Genomic DNA, 14,961 nt, shown 5'->3' on the forward strand with positions numbered 1-14,961 from the left:
ATTGTGTGAAATTGCCTTGCTGGTAAAGTGATAACAGATTGCAATGGCAGCATTGGCGTAATCTAACAGTAAAACAATCACATCCTCAGTCAACACTCGTAGAAATATTCGATTTCAGGAATGTGCAGGACCAAAGCTTCCCTGGAGAAACACACACATAATTTCTATTCGGGTATTCAACCGTAGTTTTGTTGTGGATTTCTCCTGAGTAGTGTAAGTTCTCCTTGTTTTTATTAAGGGATTATCCTTTGTACCTCACAGTACAAACCCATATGGAAGGAAACTATAATTAAAAGGTTAGGTTTGGACATCAGGCTTTTGACACTGATTGTTTTTTGATTGAATAAAATACAATGTTACTTTTCTCCCATTTCTCTGATACAATGATGCACTGGAATACTAATAGCTATGCAAATGATGACATTAACAGGAAAATTCCACTTTTCTGGCTGCTTATTACTAGCATCAGGTGAAAAATTGTGGGAGATTGGATTGCTTTTGTTTGGAGGTGCAAAAATGGGCAATTGGTGCTATCTTAGGAAGCAAAGGAAAATGAAATTGCTTGTACAAAGGGATGAACAGATTCAGATTAGTACTGAAATATTTATGACACCATTATATGGGTGTAGTGAGAGTGCAGAATATGGAATGCCCATAAAGTACATATTCAAATAACCGAACTGTTGTTATCATGCATCTTCTTACATATTCAGCTTTATTTTTGTACTGGATATTTACACAGAAACGACAATATCACCCAAGCTGTATTAAATTTGTGTATTAAATTAATTCAAGTGTTTTCTTGTTCCACAGAACAGATTATATTAGAAATACAAATACTTGTATACATTGCATATATAACCATAAATGCAATTGATTATTGTATTCCCACAGTGTGCTAACTGCTACTGTACAGTTAGATTAAGAGCTCTGATTTTAGAAATATATAATTTGAGAAAACAAAGAAACTAAGTCTTTTGCTTGAGATGCAAAATTATCCATTGCTTTCATTAGATATGGAATAATTTATGTGTAATTTTCTGCATAAAAGACCGTGCATTATGGCAAGTTTTGAAAGAAGAGAATGTCTACAGAAAGGAGACAAACTGAAAATTACATGCATACAGAAAACTCCAAAGGTAAAACATAGAAAATAATCGGGTGAATAATCGAGGCAGAAGGATGGAGGTGGGAGTAGCTCTAATAAAGCTGTCCTACAGTGCTCCAGGTGCTACAAAGGGCTGTTGTGGAGTATTTGAAGATATGATTTTTCCTGTATTTCTGATTACTCTGGGCTCTATTGCTTAGAGGAAGGCTATCAAAGCAAACCTCAAAGTAAATATATGCATTTTAAGATTTTAGATTTTAAAAGTGGTGTTTCAGGTATAGAAAAAAGACTGATTTCAAAAGTGATATTTCACCTGTAGGAAAAGATTTGCAAATAATCAGGCAGAACAAGTATTTGCTGTCAACCCCCTTTTATCTACCTGCTTCACTTCCCCCACCCCCGACACCACACACACATAAGACATACAGAGATCATATGAAGATCATTTCAAATAGTGACAGCATTAAAGTGGAAAGTAAAATAATGTAGATAGGTGCAGGTAAACGCCCCTGAGAAGAGATCAGGTGCCCAATCATCCATGTATGAGAGACAACCATAGCACAAAAAAGTAGAGTAGAGGCAAGTATAAGGCAGCCTCATGTAATCTGTCCTTTGATAGGGTACAGGAGAGTCTTTCTTTTTGCCCGTGAATGTGACCTGAACTAGCAGATGTAAATATCCTTTCAGCTAAGGCAAGGAAAGCATGAGGTGTTCAGACATCTGCCCCACAGGCCACATAAATATTCTAGAGCCTAGGATGGCTTGCTAGGGAGAAGTTGAGAAAACATAAAGCCAACATTAATCAAATTTATCCTGGTAGAGCAGAAGAAACCCTCAAGCAACTGAGTTTATCCTGAACTGATGACATTAAGTTTTTCATTATCAGATAAAATGGCTCATTATATTAATTTTCTTCAGTTAGAGAAAAAAATAAAGTTATGTTTTTACACATCTAAGTGCATAAATAGAGAATTTATACTTGCTATATAAATTAATCATGAAATAAGCATCTTGGAATATAGTTATGATTCCCAATTAAACTTTAGCTGTGAAGATAAAATTAGTGTACATGAAACAACTAGTGAACCATCAGCATGGGATAAAAAGTACGTTCTGAAGTACATGACAGAGGCAACAGTACTGTGGATCTTTGGAAAAGAGAAGATTAGTGAAAATTGGAGAGGCCACAAAGGGCTGGCTGGAAATTCTGAAAAGACAGCTATAACTTGTATAGAAACATAATTTGAGGAGGGAGAGGAACAGAAAAAAGAACAGCAGAGAGAATAGGCTGTAATCAACATGAAGGTAAAGGTTGTGCCTTGTACTATACACTGTATCCTCAGTACTCAGCCTGTCACACAGTAGGCTAGTTATGGATTGACACTACAATATGATCATCATAAATTCCAGATATGATAGGATTAGCACAGGGTTCCTCAAATCCTGTAGAACTGACATTTTGGACTGGATATTCATTCATTGTATGCCATTGTCCTGTGCATTAGAAGATATTTAGCAACATCTTCCGCCTCCACCCACTAGATGCCAGTAGGAAATCCCATTCCTTAAGTCATGACAAACCAAAATTACATTGCTAAATGTCTCTGAGAGGTAAGTTCAACCCCTGTTGATAACCCCCAAATTAGCCTAACTAGAGCCTGACAAGGAAATGAGGAAATGAGATATGATAGGTAGAATAACTGAAGGTATTTTTTGTAGATGCAGGATTATATGCTTTATTTTACTGAGTCATTGCTTTACTTCTTTAATATGGCACCATTTATTGAGCTCACAATCTGGTCTGGGTATTGTGTTAAGTACTTTATAGTAATTATTTAGCTCTGAAATAGGTACTACTATGGTTATTTTGCAGACAATGAATTTCCAAACGTCATACAGGTAAGATTTGAACGAAATTCTGTCTGGTTCAAGAGCCATATTCAATATTAGGCTATACTTCCTCTCTATAGTGTTAAAAGCTTATAATGTGGGAAGATTCTTAGATAATATATTTACACATCTACACATGTATATCTGTAGCATGACAGATGATAGATAAACAGGTAGATAGACACATTGGTTTCATAGCTTATGTTATAGAATACATTAATTATTTCAGAGATGAGATTATCTGGAATCAGATGACTCTCTCAATTATTACCTGAGCCCTATTAATCTTGTTTTATTCAACTTGAGTACAGTGTTGACTAATACTTAAATTAGTTCCAGTTTGCTTGATTTCACACTTCATAAAAGTTAATGCTGACTGTGTCTACACACACAAAGTGGAGATGAAGTGATCATTGCAAAATTATAAATAGCAGACACACATTCTTTTATTGAAGGAAGGCAGCCTGATAAGCCTGAACTATTCAGATTAGCTTTCTACATTCAGTTGTCTTAGATAATGCATCCCTGTACTATTTTAAAGTCATAATAGCAAAAGACAGAGAATGTTAATTGACCCTTGGGGAATCTTACACATATTACATTTATCTCAATGAAAGAAGGAAGGATAAAATGAAGAGTATTTCTGACATTTCTTTATGGCTAATCTTAAAGTAACACAACTCTAAATCTTAATCTCATATTTAAAATAATCAGGTTATGAAAAATAAATATTTGTGGAAGTTTCCTGTGAACTGTTCACCCTTTTTACTCCTGATGCTGCTTTAACCAAGGTGACTAGTGACTCTTCAAATTAGCTTAAAGACTGCCTTCAAGGTCCTCAGGTCTCCCAGGACAGACAAATTTACCTTTCAATGTGGAGTGACCATGACAGACTTTTTAATGTACATGACACGAGATCATTTGCAAAATGGCACTGGACATTGCTTGCAGCTTTCCACTTTAAGTTCAGCAGTTCCCCACTGTGCTGTCCTTCAGTACTTATATATAATTCTCCAGCTTTATCCCTATTCTCCATTTTTGTATCTTCAAGCAAGGAATCTGATAGAGATCGGTTCCAACTCCAAACATTTCCATATTATGCTATTTCTATTTTTATTTGCCTGTAACTCTAAAATAGTTATCATGAAACAAATCTCATATTGCCTTTTTTCCCATAGAAGTAGTAAATATAGAGTGGTTAAGAGCATGACCACCAGTTTTACCGAGTAGATTTGAACAGTGGCTCCATCCTTGCTATTTGTATATCCTTGACCAAGTTAGTGACCTCTAAACTTCAGTTTCCTTATCTATATAATTAAAGTAACAATACTACATAATTACATAGAAATATTGTGAGGCATAAATAGCAAAATTATGATAAAACACTTACAATAGTGCCTAGAACACAGTAAGCCTTTGCTTAGCATTTTCTCTTTTACATAATAATACTAGAGAAATAGAATTCTAGGGCAGAGATGTATAGATAGTTGGATGGTTTCTGAAGACAAACATTTCATATTATAAGATTACTAGGTTTTAAGTATATAAATTATGCTTGCTCCTTCTATACTAACAGATATGTACGTAAAAACCATTTTATAAACTTTAAAAGCTATGAAAGTTTTTCTTTTTTTCAAAAATACCAATTATTCTCAATACTCTGGAAAGCATTAACACCTAATGTTCAATTTTAAATCACCACTTTAGTGGCATAAATATAACCTCCTTTATATTTCTCCAAATACCTTCAAAGATTTATTTTTAGGGAAAGTGAGTAATATGGGTATTTTGTTAAATAATAAACTGTTTTTATTTACCAAATTACTTTCTTGCTCAACTCACTTTTTCTCTGAAATGCATTTATAAAGCAAAAATTACAGCCTTTTTTGTCTTTGTAGTATAAAATGTCCCAAGGTTGCTGAGTTCTAGAAAGGAGATTTTTTTTTTTTTTTTTTCATGAAATAGATGTTATACGAGCTTTCATACATAAAAATTCAGGTACTAAGTTAGTAACTCCAAGTCATGGCTTGCTTATATTATTTGATCACACTTATTTCTCAGCTTTATCTTTTTTTATGTTCAAATACTTTTGTTTATTTTTTAAATTGACATTTAAAATGGTACATATTTATCATGTGCAGCATCATACTGTCAGAAAAACAGACACACAGAACAATGAAACAGAATAGAGATCCCAGAAATAAATCCACACATTTACAGCCAACTTATTTTTGACAAAGGTACCAAGAACACACAAAAGGCAAAGGACAATCCCTGTAATAAATATTGTTGGTACAACTGGATATCTGCATGCAGGAGAATGATGTTAGTCTCTTACCTTTCACCATATACAAAAATCAACTCAAACTGGATTAAAGACCTGAAACGAAGAAATTATTAGAAGAAAACATAGAGAAAAAGCTCCATGACATTAGTCTGAACAATGATTTTCTAGATATGACCCAAAAGCAAAGGCAGCAAAAGAAAAAATAGACAATTGGCAGTACGTCAAACTAAAAAGCTTCTGCACAGCAAAGAATACAATCACCAGAGTAAAGAGACAATCTACAGAACGGGAGAAAATATTTACACATCATCTCCAGCTTTCTTACTCTCTGCTCTTTTTCCTCCCACTTTTAATTTACAATTTTTTGAAACAGATAAAATTTCAAACAATAGTGTATCAAATACCCATATCCCTAGATTCAGTTATTCACATTTTATCACATTTTCTTAATATCTACCTATTTATTTATTTATTCTGGACCACTTAAAATAAGTTGCAGACATCTTAACATTTTACCCTAAACACACATCAAATCCAAAAAAGAATTGCAATGCATTTGGTTATTTTGTCTCTTTTTCCTCTCTTTGGCAGAACAGCCTCATTACATTTTTTTTTTTTTCAAAGAAGGATATTGAAATTTAAAGATAATGGGCCAGTTATCTTTAAATATTCTATATGCTAGATTTAACCATTGTTTCCTTATGGCTTCACTGAAACAATTTCTCTATTTCTGGCATTTTCTATAAAATGAATATTAGTTCTGAGATTTTGATTTGAAATCTAGTAAAACTTACATTAAGAACGTATCATGGCTGGGCGCAGTGGATCACGCCTGTAATCATAGCAATTTGGGAGGCCGAGGTGGGTGGATAACGTGACATCAGGAGGGCCAACATAGTGAAACTCTGACTCTACTAAAAATACAAAATATTAGCCGGGCATAGTGTCGGCCTCCTGTAATCCCAGCTACTTGGGAGGCTGAGGCAGGAGAATCGCTTGAACCTGGGAGGCAGAAGTTGCAGTGAGCCGAGATCATCATCTGGTGATGACGATGCACCACTGCATCCCAGCCTGGGTGACAGAGCGAGACTCTGTGTGTGTGTGTGTGTGTGTGTGTGTGTGTGTGTGTGTACAAACTAAACTATACATATATACACACCCATATATGTGTGTGTATATATATGTATGTGTGTATATATATATAGTTTGTGCACACACACACACACACACACATAAGTCTGGTTCCTTTGTATTGTATTCAGGAGGCATATGCTGTAACATTTTCTCACTATCAGAGATGCTAGAGAGGAGGTCTCACTCTAACGCCCACGCTAGAGTGAGGTGGCGAGATCATAGCTCACTACAGCCTTGAATTCCTGGCCTCAAGCAATCTTCCCATGTCAGCCTCCTGAGTAGCTGGGACAATGGCATGAGCAAGATAAGTGCTTAGTTATTTTAATTAGGTTACTAATTTTTAAAGTTCATATAATAGTTACCTTCAGTGGTGACTATCTTTTTACTTGCTCTTTATTTCTTTACTTTCTTGGGTATCACTATGCTCTCAGGGATTTTGTTTGTTCAGCATGTTACACTAACTATAGAAAGACATTATCCTGGCCGGGCGTGGTGGCTCAAGCCTGTAATCTCAGCACTTTGGGAGGCCGAGACGGGCGGATCACGGGTCAGGAGGTTGAGACCAGCCTGGCTAACACGGTGAAACCCCGTCTCTACTAAAAAAATACAAAAAAAAAACTAGCCGGGCGAGGTGGCGGGCGCCTGTAGTCCCAGGTACTCGGGAGGCTGAGGCAGGAGAATGGTGTAAACCTGGGAGGCGGAGCTTGCAGTGAGCTGAGATCCGGCCACTGCACTCCAGCTTGGGCGATAGAGCCAGACACCGTCTCAAAAAAAAAAAAAAAAAAGAAAGACATAAGACATTATCCTTTTTGCCCTAAATTTGGGTGATGGGAGCCAAGTCAAGTGGGCCTACGTCCTTTGGACACAATCTCATTTGTTTGGGGGTCTTTTGAGCACAATAAAATGTTACTACCTCATCTTTTGTTTTCCTCAACCTATACCAAAAATAATTATTTTTTCAAGAAGACTTGTTTCTTTAGTTAGGAGTGCTGTTTGAAGGCAGGATCTAGGTTTTGGTGCATCCAGAGTATCACTGCTTGTATATTATTTTAATAAATAGAGCTAAGAAATATATTTTTCCTGTATGAATTATAGAGTCAACCACTTAAGTGTTAAAAAATAAAGTCATAGAATTGAACAAAATTTAGTTATTAACTTGGGTAGAACTTACATATTTATTAAGTGGATTATCCAAATAAATAACATGTATGTCTTTTCTATTTTCTCAAGTATACTTTTATATCTTTCAGAAGTATTTTAACTTTTTCCTCATAGAGTTTGCTCACATTACTTGTTAGGTTTATTTCTAAGGGTTTATCTTTCTTTTGCACTTTCTTTTTTTCTATTATAGATAAGTTTTCCGTTACACTTCCTTCTTGTGTGTGTGTGTGTGTATGTGTGTATATATATATAATTTAGTGTATTTATTTTGTATCTTGTGAACTTACTAAATTTTTTATTTTATATATTCATTTTGTTTTTGGTTTCAATGCTTTCTTTATTTGTTTCTTTTAGCTTTTCAATGTAAGGTATTATGACTGCTTTAAATACAAATAGTTTACATTTTCCCTTTCAATTTTTATATGGCCAATTATTTTCCCAATTGCATCTGATCATACTTCCAACATAATTTTAAATAAGAATGGAAATACTGAAATTCTATTTTGTTCTTGGCTTTAATAGGAAAAGTTAAATAGTTCAATGCTTAATGATATTAAGGAATATTCATTGTTTCGATTTCTATGAAAATTCTGAAAATGAGGAATGTGCATTACATACATTACATATGAATGCATTTTCGGTGTCCAAATAGATAATATGGTTTTTCTTGTGTGCCTATTATTATAGTAATTACCTCAATGGATTTCCTAATATTGAACCATCCTTGCATTTCTGGAATAAAAAATGACTTTAGCATTAATTTTTATTGAGCTGATTTTAGTATTTTATTTGGAATATCTTTTTATTGTTATTTAGAGGAAGATTATCAATAACCTTCTTTGGAGGACAAGTATAGGTATTTATTTAAATTTGATTTTTTTTAATGCTTCAAAAAATTGTAAATAACATTGGGAAGTTTGAAGTTTTGTACAATTTAGAAAGCAATGAGATGTTTGAAGTTTTGGTGCCATTTAAATCTGCTGCTTGGTGGAGGCAATGATACAATAACATTCTCTGCTTCTTTAATAGAAATTGGTCAGCTAAAACTGCCTCTACTGGGCTAAGCTTGATGACTCAATGTGAGGTTCAAATATAACATGACAAAAACTCTTACAACTCTCGACCAAATCCATTTTCTCTCCTTTTTGTCCTCACTGTGGCAAATAACACCACAATCTACCCAGTTTCTTATTAAACACCTGAAATTTATCTTTGAATCTTTTCATCCTCTTTGCTTCTTGCTTTTCTCTCCACTTCATTCAATCCATCAATTGGTTTTATGCTCATATGGATTTTAAATTTGCCCAAATCTTTCAGTCTCCACCAACATTCCCTAATCTGAGCCAGGATTACTAACATATAACCTATTAAGTAATGTCACTCTTTATACTCTCAATGCCATTCAAATCATTTATCTAATAGCAACCAGAATAATTTTTTTATAATTGTAAAAAAATTAAACCTCCGTTTTACTTAAAATCTTTTAGTGGATTTGCTTTGCATTTCAAAACAAAATCCTGGTCATTTATTATATCTTGCATGAATTTGCATAATTGGCCCCTTGTTACTTCTTGCTTCTTCAGCCAATTTTTTTCTTTTTTTAATTAGTTGCCTCCTTGCACACTAACTCCAGGCTACTAAGTGTGTGAGTGTGTGTGTGAGAGAGAGTATGTGTGTGTGATGTTGCAATTTTGTTCTCACTTTGAAAGAAATGTACTCGTCCTGGATAATCTTTCTGTTTATTTTTTCTCTTTTTTTTTCTAATTATAGCTCGAATATTACATTCCCTGAGAAAATTTCCTTCACCAATGGTCTAATAAGGTAACTCCATCCTTCAAGTAAATCTCCATTATATTACCTATTTTACTATCTTCATGGCATATATCACCATCTCAAAATAACTATTCATGTAACTATTATCTGAACATAAAATGTAAGCTCCATGAGGGGAGGGCCTTTACATGTTGTTCACAATTTTATCCTCAGGATTGTTAACACCATTTGGCATTGAGTAGGTACATTATTAACAGTGGCTGAACAAATGGATAAAGTAGTATACACAATTGGACAGAGGTTGAAAAATTAAAGTGGCAACCACCAAAGTTGGAGCCTGCAAAGAAGAAAACTAGAGCACAGTAACTCCTGTGAATTTCTGCCTAAATAATATTTTAATACTTGGCAAGCAAACACTGAGACTATCTATTAAAAAATACAACATAAATTTCTTTAAGAATATTTTTTTACTTACAAAAGGTTAAGAAAAACAATATTTGTTGTTTATTTTTACTTTTTAGCTTACCTTGGGTCAGAGTTCAGAATGGTGTAAATCCTCCTAGTCTCACAATTCTCAAGTAGTGAATGTTTGTTAGTCTTGCCTATCTATTATGCATCCTATTATCCAGTACTGAGTTTTAATGACTATGGAGACAAACATGACAAACTTCTAATCAGAATTCACTTGGTGCTTTGCTTTCTTCTTTGTGTGAGACAGAGTCTCACTCTACTACCCAGGCTGGAGTGCAATGGCATGATCACAGCTCCCTGCAGTCTCTACCTCCCCAGGCACAAGTGATCCTCCTACTTCAGTCTCCCAAATAGCTGGAACTATAGGCATGTGCCACCACACCTGGTTACTTTTTACACTTTTCATAGAGACAGGGTTTTGCCATGTTGACCAGGCTGGTCTCGGACTCCTGGGCCCAAGCAATCCACTGACCTCGGCCTCCCAAAGTGCTGGAATTATAGGTGTGAGCTACTGTGGCCAGCCAACTTTTTCTAATGATATATTTTTATTGATTTCATCCATACTGATGACTTTATACCGTCTAAAATAAAAATAACCTCAAACTCTATAGATTCTATGTCACCTCCATAATCAGCTTCTTCTCCTACACTGTTAATTTGCTGAAGTCTTGTTCACAACCTTCCTAGTTATTGAATATCTATTAAGTTGTTTTCAGGTTCAAGTTTATTTAGCAGGTATTTATTGAGGACCCACTATATTCCAGGAAGACTGTTGTAGGTGCTTGAGAAACAAGAATGAAGAAAACAAATAAACAAAACAAAAACATAGATCCCCCGCATTTAAAACGCTTTGATTCTAGTGGTGAGATTGGGTGATAAATATAAATAAGTAAATGATTTACTATTTTAGAAAATGATAAGTGTTACGAAAGAAAATAGACCATTGTACACAGGATGTGGAATGTCAGGGAATGGAGTAGGGTGAGCAGGATTTAGAGTGATCAGGATGGCTGTTTTAGAGTGGTGGGATGGACCTCAGTAAAAATGTAAGAATTAAGTCAAGACTTGAAATAAATGAAGGAACTGGCCAAGTTCATGTCCAGAAGAGAGTCCAGTGGACTTGAAAATAGAGTGAGAGAACAGGACAGCAGTATGTTAAATGATAGCAGTAAACATAAGACCCATCTTGTAAGCCTGTATAAAGACTTTGGCTTTTTCTCTGAGTAACATGAGGAATTAATTGCAGGTTATGATTACAAAGTATGACTCTGGAAATTGGGTTGATGTATAGGACTGGGTTCCCCCAAGAAACAGAACCGATGACCCAAGATAGATAGGTAAGTAGGTAGGTAAGTAGATAGATAGATAGATAGATAGATAGATAGATAGATAGATAGACAGACTGATTTATTATGGAAATTGACTCATTTGATCACTTGATTGTGGAGGCCTAGAAATCCCACAGTCTGCTGTCTGCAAGCTGAAGAACAAGGAGAGCCAGTAGGGTAATTCAGTCCAAGTCCCCAGGCCTGAGATCAAGGGAAACAGATGGTTTAAGTTCTTGTCCTGGTCCAAAGGCATGAGAACCAAAGACTGATGTGGGAGGGCAGGAGAAGATGGATGTCCTGGTTCAAAGGGAGAGTTAATTTGTTCTTCCTCCACTTTTTTTTTTTTTTTTTTCTATTTGGGCCCTCAATGGATGAAAGGATGTCTGCTTACATTGATAAGGACAATCTTCTTTACTCAATCTACTCATGAAAATGCTAAACTCTTCTGAAAACACCATCCTGACACAGCCATAAATAATGTTTAATCTACTGTTTGGGTATCTCCTAGCCCAGGCAAGTTGACACATAAAATTAAAAGGCCAACCCCTTGTTAACTTAATATCCACATCTCTTTAAATTATAGCCTAATTAAGACAATAGTGTAGTCATAATTTCACAAAACGTGATACGACTATCTTGCATACAACTGAAAAACAATAATCCCTTCCCCAGAAAAGTGAAGTCCTTGAGTGACATTTACTCTTCTAACAGCCTATAGCCTGAATATTAAGATTTAAAATTAAGAGTACTTAAAACACTGATATAGAGCTAATATATCTTATGTTCCATGAAAAGGGAAGAAGAGAGGAAAGAGAACAAATATAGTTGCTAATATATGCATATATACATATGAATGTGTTCATAATCAAATAAGAAAGAAATATTCATGACAATTACAGTCCTCAGTTCTGTAACTGGTCATGTGGTCATAGCTGGCATTTATGACTACTATCTATTACTACTCATTCTAAATTCTCTGCCTTCACAAACACCTCAGCTGGTCATAGTTCTTTCCCTGACAATGTAACCCAATCCTTCATTTCTAAAGGGTCTGAGCCACTTGTCATTCTGCAAGGCTTGGGTTGTTATAGTTTTCCATTGATCTTAATGACAGAACATGGTAATATTAATAGAGGCCCTAAAAGATCTTCTGTATTTTAGCTATAGTCTTCTTTAAGTCTTTTGTGGTCCAATTTCCAATTAGTAGTCCAATTTCCAGTAGTAGTCCAATTTCCCTTTAGTACCCCAGATGAATCACTCAAGCTAACACCGTAACTCCTTTCTTTGCATTGTAACTTCTTTCTTTGCACTGTAACTCCTTTCTTTATCTGTTGACTCAGAGGCATGAGGAACCCAAAGTGGCCAGGTGGCAGTCTTTAGTTCAGTGGAATCATTGTTGTGTCTCCTGGTGGGAGTATTTCTCTGTTTAGAACTAAGATTTATAGGCCTTTCTGTTTCTGTTGTAGAAAAAGAAAGAAACATTTTGCTAGTGGGTCACTGGGGGCAATAATGAGTGATGCCACTCCTATTTCCACCCCTTCAACCTGGATCTATGAATCCTATCAGAAAAATGGCACCACATATTAGACACTGATTCAGAGGATATACAGCCTTTTGGAAGAGTCTTGCCCAATCCCTGCAAGGTATTGCCACCTAGCTGGTACTGTAACTGGGACTTCAAAATAGCCATTTAATAGCCATTCTATTAAACCAATTGCTTCAAAATGGTGGAGAAGATGATGAAATAAGTCATCTCCATGAATACGGGCCAATTGCCATACTTCTTTTGCTGTGAAGTGAGTTCTGTGGTCAGAGCACCATATGTATGGAATGCTATGATAGTAATGAGGCACTCTGTAAGTTTTTGGAAAGTAGTATTGGTAGAAAAAAATTATGTTCAGGAAAAGCAAATCCATATCCAGAGTAAATGTCTATTCCGGTAAAGACAAAATGTTACTCTACCCTCAGTGGGAGCATTACAATGTAATCAACCTGCCAACAGGTCATTGGCAGATCACCCTGGGGAATGGTGCCATATCTGGGGTTCAGTTTTGGTCTCTGCTCCTGGCAGATTGAGCACTCAGCAGTGGCCATACCCAGGTCAGCTTGGTGAATGGAAACCCACATAGCTTAGCCCATGCGTAACCTCCATCAGTGCCATCACGGACACTTTGTTTATGAGCCTACTGGCCAATGACAGGAGTGACTTGGGAGAAAGGTGTCCATAAAACAGATTATTCCATTCACTTGATAATTAAAATCTTCCCCTGTTGAGGTCACCTTTTGGTGAGCATTCACATGGAACACAATTATCTTAACATTTTGTGCCCTTTCAGAAAGATCTTGCCACATTCTTCCCCAAATTTGTCACCAATTTCCCAATCATGTTCCTTTCAAATCTCTTACTGTCCAGCTAGATGACTGTCTACATCTCATGAACTAATATATAATTGCAAGCTTGTCTATTTCTCCTTGTAAGAAAAGTACACAACCTGAGCTTCTGCCCACTGGGAGGCAGAATATGTAGGTCAAGGAGTACCATGATTTGCCAATCGCAAGATGGAGAACAACGAAAGCTGGTGATGTCATTTAGTTCAGGTCTGAAGTCCTGAGAACAAGAGGATGCTGATAGAGTAAATCCTGTTCTGAGACCGAAGGCTATAGAACCAGGAGCACCAGTGTCCAAGGACAGAAAAAGGTGGATGTCCCAGCTCAACCAAGGGTAAATTTGCCCTCTCTTTACCTTTTTGTTTTATTCAGGCCTTCAATGGATTGGATGACTGTCCACCCACTTTGGAAAGAGGGATCTTTATTCAGTCTGCTGATTCAAATGCTAATCCCCTCTGAAAACATCCTCACAGTCACACACAGAAATAATGTTAAACCAGCTATCTTGGCATCCCTTAGCCTAGTCAAGGTGACAAATAAAATTATCCCTCAGAGTTGAGAACAGATAATTCAAGGAAAAAAGCTAGAAGCAGAAAGCTGTGCTAGAAAATTACAAAGTAACCCAGGCTAGAAACAATGGTGTCTTGGATTGGGTTAGTTTAGTGGAAGGCATGAGAAGCGAATGGTGTATGAATACTTGAAAAAAGTGCCCATAGGTTGCCTGACAGATAGGGCATTGTTGAGAAAACACATATCTCGAAACTGAACTTTGGTTAAAATCTTCTGTGACCTTAAACAAGTTTCTTAAATTGTCTAGGCTTCAATATTTTCATCCATTAAAAAAAGAGACAGTGATGATAAGATATAATCTAAAGTATTTTTGAAACCAAAGGGATTGAAGTATGTTAAAATAACTGCAACAAAATATGCGTCTCTTCTCACCTTCCTAAATACACCTATATTCATTTATTTTACACCTAAGATTAATTATATTTTTATTTTATACAGTATCTAGCATATATCCTTAAAGCTCAATAAATGTTTTCTGTGTTGAAGTAACTTGAATAATAAAGGGATTTGTTGATAATCAGCACCACCATTTAAAAAGAAATTAATATGATCCAGATATTATTTTGTTTGTACATCAGATCATAAAGTTTCACTTTTACCTTCACGATAACCTAATGAAGTAGGCATAATCATACATATAAAACTCATGATCCAGATAATTTCAATAAATGTCTCAGTTTGCAAAACTTTGAGGCAGATTTGCACTTACATCCCTCTGATTTCAAAGTCTGTGTTCTTACTAAATGATCTCTAATTATATCTCTTATATTTGAAGGAAAGCAAGTTTTCAATGAGAGTAAAAAAAGGAATGAACATTTTAGGACTTGTTATACAATGAATCTAAAATATTC

This window comes from Macaca nemestrina, chromosome 16 (genome assembly GCF_043159975.1).
Source record: "Macaca nemestrina isolate mMacNem1 chromosome 16, mMacNem.hap1, whole genome shotgun sequence".
NCBI classification, from domain to species: domain Eukaryota; kingdom Metazoa; phylum Chordata; class Mammalia; order Primates; family Cercopithecidae; genus Macaca; species Macaca nemestrina.